Here is a 9,806-nt window from a genome sequence, read left to right as displayed (position 1 = left end):
CACATATCTCTACTCTTATAAAAAACAGAGTTGGTGATGATGGTGTTCCTCCCATCCTGCAATATAGGCCATCCAATTTATATCCGACGGACAAGAAGGAAACTATGGCAATTTTGGAAAAACATACCCACACCCCTCTCCGCATTTGCAAATAAGGCATTCCCTCGTTCATCCTTTCCTCCCACAAGATAAACTTCTCATACAAATGCATCTTGATGTTCCGTGCAACGCATGGGCATCTTGCTAGTAGGGAGAAGGAGTTTGTGTGACACATATCTAGCTATATTAAGGGATAGGTAGATAGCATATGTGTGAGAGACATTAGTGGTTGTGGGTGGGCGGAATTAAAGGGGTGGGAGTGTTAGACATAGAGAGCGTGTGTGTTTCCGTGTGAGAGACTTATAGGACAGGGTAGAAAGACGAATTTAACCCTGGCGGAGGGAGAGAAATACACGAAGTGCGCGTGTGTGATACCGATGCCCACAGGGAAATGAGATATGTATGCATGTGAGAGAGATTGCACAATTCATTCACGTATCACTATCTAGCGATCGTGGACGTGCATCACTTGAACATAAGTCAATATCTACTTCGTATCGTGGCCAAAGGTACAATATCGATTCAACGCTATAAAGATTGGACACTCACATATCACAGTTTTTTCTATTTAAATAAGCCTTTTTAGTTGTGCATGCCAAAGTTACAGTGATGTTTCTTCAAACAACCAATGTAGCTATCATGAACATGCACCATTGTTACTCTTGCATTCAAATTCATTAGTCTTGGATGATTTAAGTTTCTATTTTGAAGTAATATATGTAATATTCATATATGAGTTGAACGGGTATGCAATTTATGAAATGGAGGCTATGTAATCATATGAGGTAACACTTTTAAGTAGCTGACTACAATATCCATTTCTTGTTGTGCGCCTCTACAGTAACACGTCAATGCATTATGTTTAAAGTAAATAACCAATGGCACTAAATTATCTATTTACACGAGAAATACATAGGCTGAGCGTTTGATCCCTTTTTTGTGAACGCGCCACTACACCCGTACGATTGGCCGCGCCCGTGTGAACGTCCAAGTTATCGGCGCATCATCCCGAGTTATTGTCTTTTTTCTGGGGTGGACTTCACACCAGTTATTAACTGCTGACGCGTGCCCTGTGTACACAGTCTAGCATGACCTTCCCGCTAGCACGGTCCAAAATTAGTTGAAACTGGATACGAACAATCCTGCGGGCGGCAAAATCTCCCGCCTCCTTCTAAAATTTCCGCCACCTTAGTCTTTAGCATGCGAAATCCCCCTTTTGTCCTTGGTGCACGGAGACCAACAGTTACAATACCGCCCTCATCTACATGATAGGTCGGGGCTGCTTTGGTAACTTCTGGTTCCCCCACTACACGACACCCCATTTCCTCTCCCCTCCCGCAAAAACGACTAACTCCACAGCACCAGAGCATCTTACATCACGCCGTCCGTACTTCATCGCCCTTTCTCCCCTCCCCTCTCGAAACCCTAGATTGCTCATCCACCGGCGTACCATAGCCCATTCACTGCCAGCGGCGTCCACCTCGTTGGATCTGCTTCTGCGGCCGCATCTACCCCTCCCACCTCCCCTAGAAACAAGTAGACTGCTCATCCATCACTGTACCACAGCCCATTCACTGTCGGCCTTGTCCATGGCACCAGATCTACTTCGCCGGTACTCTCGTCAACCGTCGCGCATCTGCAGCGGCTCATTCGTACTCCCCACCGGAGACGCTTCGTCCACACCCCCCCGGAGCCGCCCCACCGACGCCCCCATCGACGGCCTCTGATCCTCTTCGCCGACACCTTCCTCAACCCTACCGGAGCCGCTTCGCCGACACCTTCCTCAACCCTACCGGAGTAGCTTCGCCTATACCATTCTCAACCCTATCGGGGCCTCTTTGCCAACTCACAAGTCCACGGCCTCAGATCCGCTTCCTCGCACCCTCATCCAACCTACCGGAGCAGCTTCTGACGCCCCATCCACGGCCGCAGATCCGCATCGTCGACACCACCCTTAACCCCACCACCGGAGCAGCTTCTGACGCCCCGTCCATGGCCGTAGATCCGCATCGTCAACACCATCCTTAACCCAACCACCGGAGCAGCTTCACCTATGCCCTCGTCCACGGCCATAGATCTGCTTCGCCCACACCATAGTCCACCCTACCGGAGCCGCTCCACAAACACCCTACTCGACGGTTCTAGATCTCCTTACCGGACCCCGACAGCCAGCGCAACATCATCACCCTCGACGTTTCTAACCCGATTCCCACAGTCTGGAGAGATGCCAAGCACCCGCCACGGCCTAGGTACTTGTCACCTTTAAACCCGTCCAGCATCACCTGCCCGATGTACTTCAAATATACTAACCGGTCGCTGTTACCTGTTATGCAGCTGGCAAAAACTACAAGGACGATGTTTCTTCTAGATCTAACAGCTTGGCCAACCAAGATCCTGGACTGAGGCATTGCTATGATCTTGTAAGCGCGTCTCTCTCTCTTGTATTGTTCTGTGCCTTCCAGCGTGCTTTGCTAGGATTTTTGACCACTAATCCCTTTGTGCAGACAATGATTTCTACTGCTGGCTGCTAAATGAGATATGTAGATGTCATACATGATACTACCTCGTACCTCCATTCCTAAATATAAGTCTTTCTAGAGATTCCACTATAGGCTACATACGGAGCAAAATGAGTGAATCTACACACGAAAATGCATCTATATACATCTGTATGTGGTCCATACTGGAATCTCTACAAAGACATATATTTAGGAACAGGGGCGGTACATTACACAAAATCGTAGGTGGCATTTAGGAATTCCAGTGCACTACATTAGGCTCCCTTAGAGTGCCTGCTAGTCCAGCATACAGAGTCATGGCTAGTTTATGGTACGCACACAATCGTTAATTAGTGGTTTAAATATGCGCAAGGGATATGCAATGTAGTATCATGTAGAGATGTCTGAAATTAGCCGTGTCAACTTGCAGATAGGGTTACACAATGAAAAAGTACAAGATGTATGTGGCAATTTCATGGAACATCGCAAAAAAGGAGAGGCATCGGCGAGCCTATACAGTGTGCCATGGTACGTCACTCCTCCATTGCAATCATCGTGACATGTTATTTGTATGCCAGTTCTATTAGCCAAGTTTCTTAGGGACAGTTATTACGAGTTATCCTAAGAAAATAAGCACATGTGAATATAAGCTCCATGTAATAAGCCAACCAGTTCTTTTCATTGCGTTTTCAGCTTATCTTTGGTATGATCAGTGGAAAGTCTAGATTGTATTATATATTTTTTTCATTTTGCTGCCCATATGGAAATTAATTTGACTTGCAAACATCACAAATTGAACCCAGTCCAATAATTAATATGATAGGAATTCAGACCATCACTATTTGCTCAAAATGCAAATACAAAGATACCATCTACTTGGCATAATCTACTTTGGTCAATGTTTTCCATAGAGATCCCATTGCCTAATTTAAACGAAGAACGCATGACCCACATTTAAATGAAGAACAATTATTTATTGAAATTCGATGGTCCAAGTGGCTAGTTATTATCGTATAGCAGCACCACCTGAAAGCATCATATAGCAGCAGCAGCTCATAGCAACTCATCATACAGTAGTAGCAGTCCGCAATTCATCATATACCAGCAGCAGCTCATAGCAATTCACCATATAGCAGCAGCAGGAGCAGCTCATAGCAATTCATCATATAGCAGCAGCAGGAGCAGCTCATAGCAATTCATCATATAGCAGCAGCAGGAGCAGCTTGTAGCAACTCATCATATAGCAGCAGGAGCAGCTTGTAGCAACTCATCATATAGCAGCAGTAGCTCATAGCAATTCATCATATAGCAGTGGCAGCAGCTCATAGCAACTCATCATACAGCAGCAGCAGCTCATAGCAATTCATCATATAGCAGCAGGAGCAGCTCATAGCAATGCATCATATAGCAGCAGCAGAAGCAGCTCATAGCAATTCATCGTATAGTGGATCAGAATGAAAATTTGGCAAAAAATCAGAGGAGATCCTCACCTTGTTGGATGAGCTCATCCTTCAACAGCACCTCAAGGCCATGGCCTGGGAGGAGGGGAGGGGGAATAAGGTGCCTTCTGCCGTAGTGCAGCATCAGCCGTAGTTGTGCAGCGCCCGTCGGAGTAGTGCGTTGGACGAACCACAGTGGAGCAGCTGCGGGAGACCATGAGAATGAGGGGCGGCGCCAGAGGGAGGAGAAGCCAGGGAGATTTTCCCCTACCTGCCGGCCATGTAGCCTAGCTGGACATAGCATCGTCGAGGACAAGGCCAGATGGGACCAGTGGCGACAGCTCGCTGGAGGAACCCTAGTGCTGCAGGCAGGGGATCGAGGTAGAGGGAAATGGGAGAGGAGATGCAAGCGGGCAGGGCAATGAATGCTTGCGTGTTTCTTTTTTACTTGAGGGTCAGGTGTGACACGGGCGTCAGCAGTTGCATTTTGATTGTAATATAGGCAGACAACAGAGTCATTTCACTATTCCCCCTCCCTTCAATTTTTAGTGAGGTTCTACCCGAAACACCCCCCTCCAAAGCGAAATTAGTTAAGCCCAAGCACATAACAAAAAAATGACTTCTTTACATCTTTTATGGCTTATTTTGACAATATGCCCTGAAAAGGCGGAATCGAACTGGCCCTTAACCTGCAATTAAATTGTGCGTGCAATGATGAATCACTCCTGCCTGCTATCTATACATTTAGGCATCATCATACATGGCATAACCTAATACATGTGCATTCCATTGTAGAATCTGGAATATGCAATGTTTATGTTAGTTCATACGTTGCACATGATGTTTAAATGCCCCTTAAATCTGGTCAGTCAAGTGATGGTCTTTAAGCCTCCTTCTTTGCTTCTTTTCTTGATATGTAAGATTTGCTCACACATCTGTTCAATTGCTTGTTTGCATCAGCCAGCCATACTAGGACTGTTTGCTTTGATTACTTGATGTTCTTGACCTAACACTCTAACAGAGCTTGTCAACGATTTAAACACTAAGGGCTGTTGTAGTGGGGCCTTGTCTAACTCATAGGTGACATAAAGGTCTGGCTGTATACTACAGTAGGCAAGTATGTTTGGAAAGTATGCATATTTATCTTCCAAGGAGACGAGTAACTAGTTGACATAATTATGTGATGTTGTTTTGTTATAATCTCATCCTTTTGTGTTCACAGACTGGAAAGTATGCATATTTATCTTCCAAGGAGACGAGTAACTAGTTTGTGTCACCTTGAAGAGGGGGTGCAATGAAGATAAGATTGAGGGTTTCCAAGTACAAGATGTTAGGAAGGAGCCTTGTAAGAGAAGTAGGAGCTGCGCTGAGCCTCTTCAACCTGCTAAGGTAAGTCACTGTATGCAACTCAATAGTTCAATTCCTTGTTTGTTTCAGGCATAGTTAATTTTCTCTTTTCAATTGCTTTATTTGTCCTCAGTTAATGAGATGCCCAAATAATCATGCCTGATGTTCGGTACTTGTATCACTATTAGTTGACATAATTAAAGGCCTTACATTTAATTACTCTGCCGAAGTGTGCCTAAAGCTTTGAAGTCTATTAACCAACTATTATTGCATGAGGCTCACAATCTAGTTTATACTACGCTAATGATTGCATAGTTTTGCCTGATGTAGTATGTTTGTATGAAACCCTCTGCTGTTCATTATGCTCCCTAAGACTTTAATTGAGGCACAGAATGGCCAACTGTGTGCTTACTTATACGCAAGGTGTTGTCTAAATTTGTAACTTGTCTGTGTTTTCGATTGGGCCCCAACATCATGCTCCTCTGGTGAGCTAAGAGGGATTTCTATATGCAGGCTGCACAGACTATCTTTTTTATAATTTTTAAAATATCACCTGCTTATGCTTCATGACGTGTAACATTTTTTTTGAAAGTGACGTGTAACATTATTGTTAGTCCTGTTTTGCCATGTAGTACAAAATAGTGTCTTGTTCGCTTCACTGTTGTAACTATATATTTGCCCTAGTCATGTGTACTTACAGAAACATTTCAGGATGAAGTGACATCAACACAAAGATCTGCGAGCAGTGCGGCATGGCCATTACCGAATGATTATGGATTGGAATTGGAATGTGCTGATGTTCTCGAGCATCAACTAGAGGTGGCAAGACAACGTGTACAGGATTGTCAATGTATAATCAACAAGTTGAGACTGGACATGCAGGTATTAGATGCAGGAGTCAAAAAATGAAACAAGACACTGAGGTAACCATGAAGGAATTGGAGATTTTGCAGACTGAAATTTGTGCTATCTAAATCTGGCCAATCCTATTTTCTGAAGAGATTATAGTTCAAATGGAGTTAAGTTGATGCGCGTCCATGATGTATGAGCTGTATTTGCCTAGTGTATGTAATTTGTTGTTTGTGTATGCTTTATTATCACCTATGCCGAACCATAATGCCCAGTGGGTATAATCGGCTGTAATTTCTTTATTGTATAGTGTAGGATTATTCTACCTTTCTATGCCTTGATCTCTTTGTTGTAATAGTGTAGGCTTTTTAGAGGTGATAGTATTGAGTAGGATAATTCTTTGAATATGCTATATCGTTCAAACGGGGGCCAATTCGCCTGACCATGGCCCTTCACGGGTCGTCGGATCCATGGGCCTTCTACGTCTCGTAGGATCCATGAGCCTTCTACGTCTCGTAGGATCCATGGTCCTTGTACGTCTCGTAGGATCCATGGGCCGCCGGCTCATTTATGGGTCTTGTACAGGCCTTTAATGGCCCATAGACGGACCTTTAATGGAAATCGTAAGTTTTATGGGCTGACCATAACGGGTCGTTAATAGGCCGTATTTGGTGATGCTATGAAAATGGCCCAACAGACTAACGGTCCACAAACGGACCGACTGTAACGACGGGCTGAATTTGGCCCACAAACAGAAAATGACAGTAACGGGCCGTAAGTAACTGAATGCTGCAAATGAGCCCAAGAATAAATGGGCCCTCAGAAGGCCGAAAGTTAACTTGGGCTGGAAACGGCCCAATGGAATAACGGGCCGTTAATGGGTATAAAGTGATACGCTGTTCAGTATGGGCTAGTTTCACCACGGGCCGTTAATGGGTGTAAAGTAATACACTGTTCATTACGGGCCAGTTTCAGCACGGGCCACTAATGGGCCAAGAGTTACAAAGGGCCTCATATGGGCCGAAAGACGTCATGGGCTATACATGGGCCAGGAGTGAAAACGGGATGGAATCATGTTGGACGGCCCAGATAACGCTACTGGGAATAATTCGGATAGGGCGTCACGGGCCTTGGGTTAGCGAGCTGTAAATGGGCTATATGCGAACAGGTCGTTAACAGGCTTTCCATGGGCCGGCCAGCCAGCTTTTGACCAAGTAAAATGGGCCGTCCTTTTCACAGGAATGGGCCACTGTTGGGCCGTGCCACGTGTCGACGTATCATAGGCGCCTTTTGTCCAGTGAGTGGATGACATCTGTCCCAACGATGAGCCGACACGTGTTTCCTCTAGCCAATGATGATTTTACATGTGGAAAATCCCCATTGGTCGGGGCTGTTAACGGGTCATCAGATCCAAAACCCGACCCGATAGCATAACGGCGTTCCGTTACGGTGGATGCCACGTGTCGGTCACCCTTGACGAAAGCACTTCTGTGACGCGCGATTTATTGTCATGGAAGTGGACACTTCCGTGATGATAATTTTGGTTATGTTATGGAACACTTCTACGACAGCACAGGTATGACTATCTTGATTCTGTCATAAATTTGTCATGGATGTACATGCATGACAAAAAAAGCGACCTACTGTGACAAACACGTATCATCACGGAAGTGTATTTTTTTTGTAGTGCATCTGAACGCCAAGCTTGCCATCCATGCAAAAGAGAGTCCCATCCAGACACGGGAGAAAGCCTTCTATCTTGTATCTTCACGACCCATTAGTCCGGCCCATGTTGCATAGCCCGAACGCCCGAGGACCCCCTTATCCAGGACTCCCTCAAGATCCAAGGCGGTGGACGACGGCGAGGCCTAGAAAGGGAACGACACGGAGCCAGGGAAGACGCGGCAGTGGATGCCCACACTGAGGGGAGTATGTGGGTTGAATGCTTCGGCTGAGTATAAAGGGATTGCATGGCTAGTGGTGGCAGCATAGCTGGACATGGGAGGCGGGGGCAGGCGGCACGGTCGGCGCTGGTGTGGGCGGCTGGAGCAAGAAGACTAGAGGTTGAAGAAGAACGGCGGTCGTGGGATGGACATCGTACGGTCACTGCAGCTAGAATCGTTTATATTGACTGAGTTGACAAAGCCCTTGGTACGCGTTAACTTAGTAGGACCACAAGTCAGCCTCCAAAATGGTGTGCCCCAGATGTCAGGGGGAGGAATCATTTTTTGGGCGGCTGAAGCAAGAATATCCGAGATTGAAGAAGAAGCACGACATCCGTTGGATGGACATCCAACGGCCACTGTTGCTAGAACCGTGTATTGACTATAAGTTGACAAAGCCTTGCATACGCGTCAACTTAGTGTTTTTTAGGGGACGCGTTAACTTAGTAGGCCCACAAGTGTGTGGCATAGAACATATAGCCCATTTGCGATTTGTAAGAATATAGAGCCCATTTTTGAATTCTAATAGAATTTACTACAGCCCATTTACAATTTGTTAAAAATACAACCCATTTTCTACCTAGGACAATGATTAATAATTTCAACCAACCGCTCAAAACAGAATTCAATAAAATTTCCCACATTTTGATGGGATCCGAAATATTTTTATCCCGAAATTTCTAGTCAGATTAAATATAATTTCAAAATAAATTTGTATTACTTAAAAATCCAATGAAATATTGCGCAGGCAACAAGTAATGAATTAAAATTTTCAAAATCCAAAAATAATATATTTTTAAACTAATTACGTGTTTGGTGCATTTTTTATAGTTACTGCCCAATTTTTATAATTACATCCCATTTATTATTTCTTAAAGCCCATTTTCTTGTTAAGCCTAATGCATCCCTCCTAGGAAAGATTTGCAGCCCAGCTGGGCGGAAAATAACAAGTTGACCCGGATATTGTGTACAACTGTCGGCCCAGTTGCATTGCTGATGTTCAAAAAAAGGCCTTTGTAGTATAGTACAATTTTACATGGCTACTCAGCCCACATTCAGCGACGCCGGAAAGGCCCAAACAATGCTTCTGTACAACTTTTTGAAGTCATTGAGTCAATTAATAACTTAAGAAAAAAGTTAGAGTATAGTGGAACCTAATTAAAAGCTGTCACGAGCGAAGAAATAATTCAACTGGTCCCACTTGTGCATGTGTGTGCGTGTGTGTGTGTGTAAGAGAGAGAGAGACCCATCGACCGATGCTCATAAATACATCTTTCAGCCATATGCATTGCTGATGCTCAGTAAAAAAATTTATAATTGACACAATCATATAGAACATCATAGCACACTGAACTGCCATAAAAAAATTCACGTAGGCGGCACAATCAGGGTGGAAGTAGTGGATCGCTACGGGTAGGGCTATGTCGAAACCAACGAACTCGTACATAACGGTTCATCGTCTTTATCAATGACGGGGAAATATCTTGAATGTTGTGCAAAGAAAACAGACAAACAACAAAATAAGTTCTGCTAGCACATTAAGTTGACGTATAGCCATTTCTAAAAAAGGTTCAGGTATAAAAATAGAACAGGTCACAATCAAATGTACTGGCACATTAGTGCTTCACACC

The sequence above is a fragment of the Triticum aestivum genome, chromosome 7A (assembly GCF_018294505.1).
Source record: "Triticum aestivum cultivar Chinese Spring chromosome 7A, IWGSC CS RefSeq v2.1, whole genome shotgun sequence".
NCBI lineage: Eukaryota > Viridiplantae > Streptophyta > Magnoliopsida > Poales > Poaceae > Triticum > Triticum aestivum.
This window is presented reverse-complemented; position numbering follows the sequence as displayed.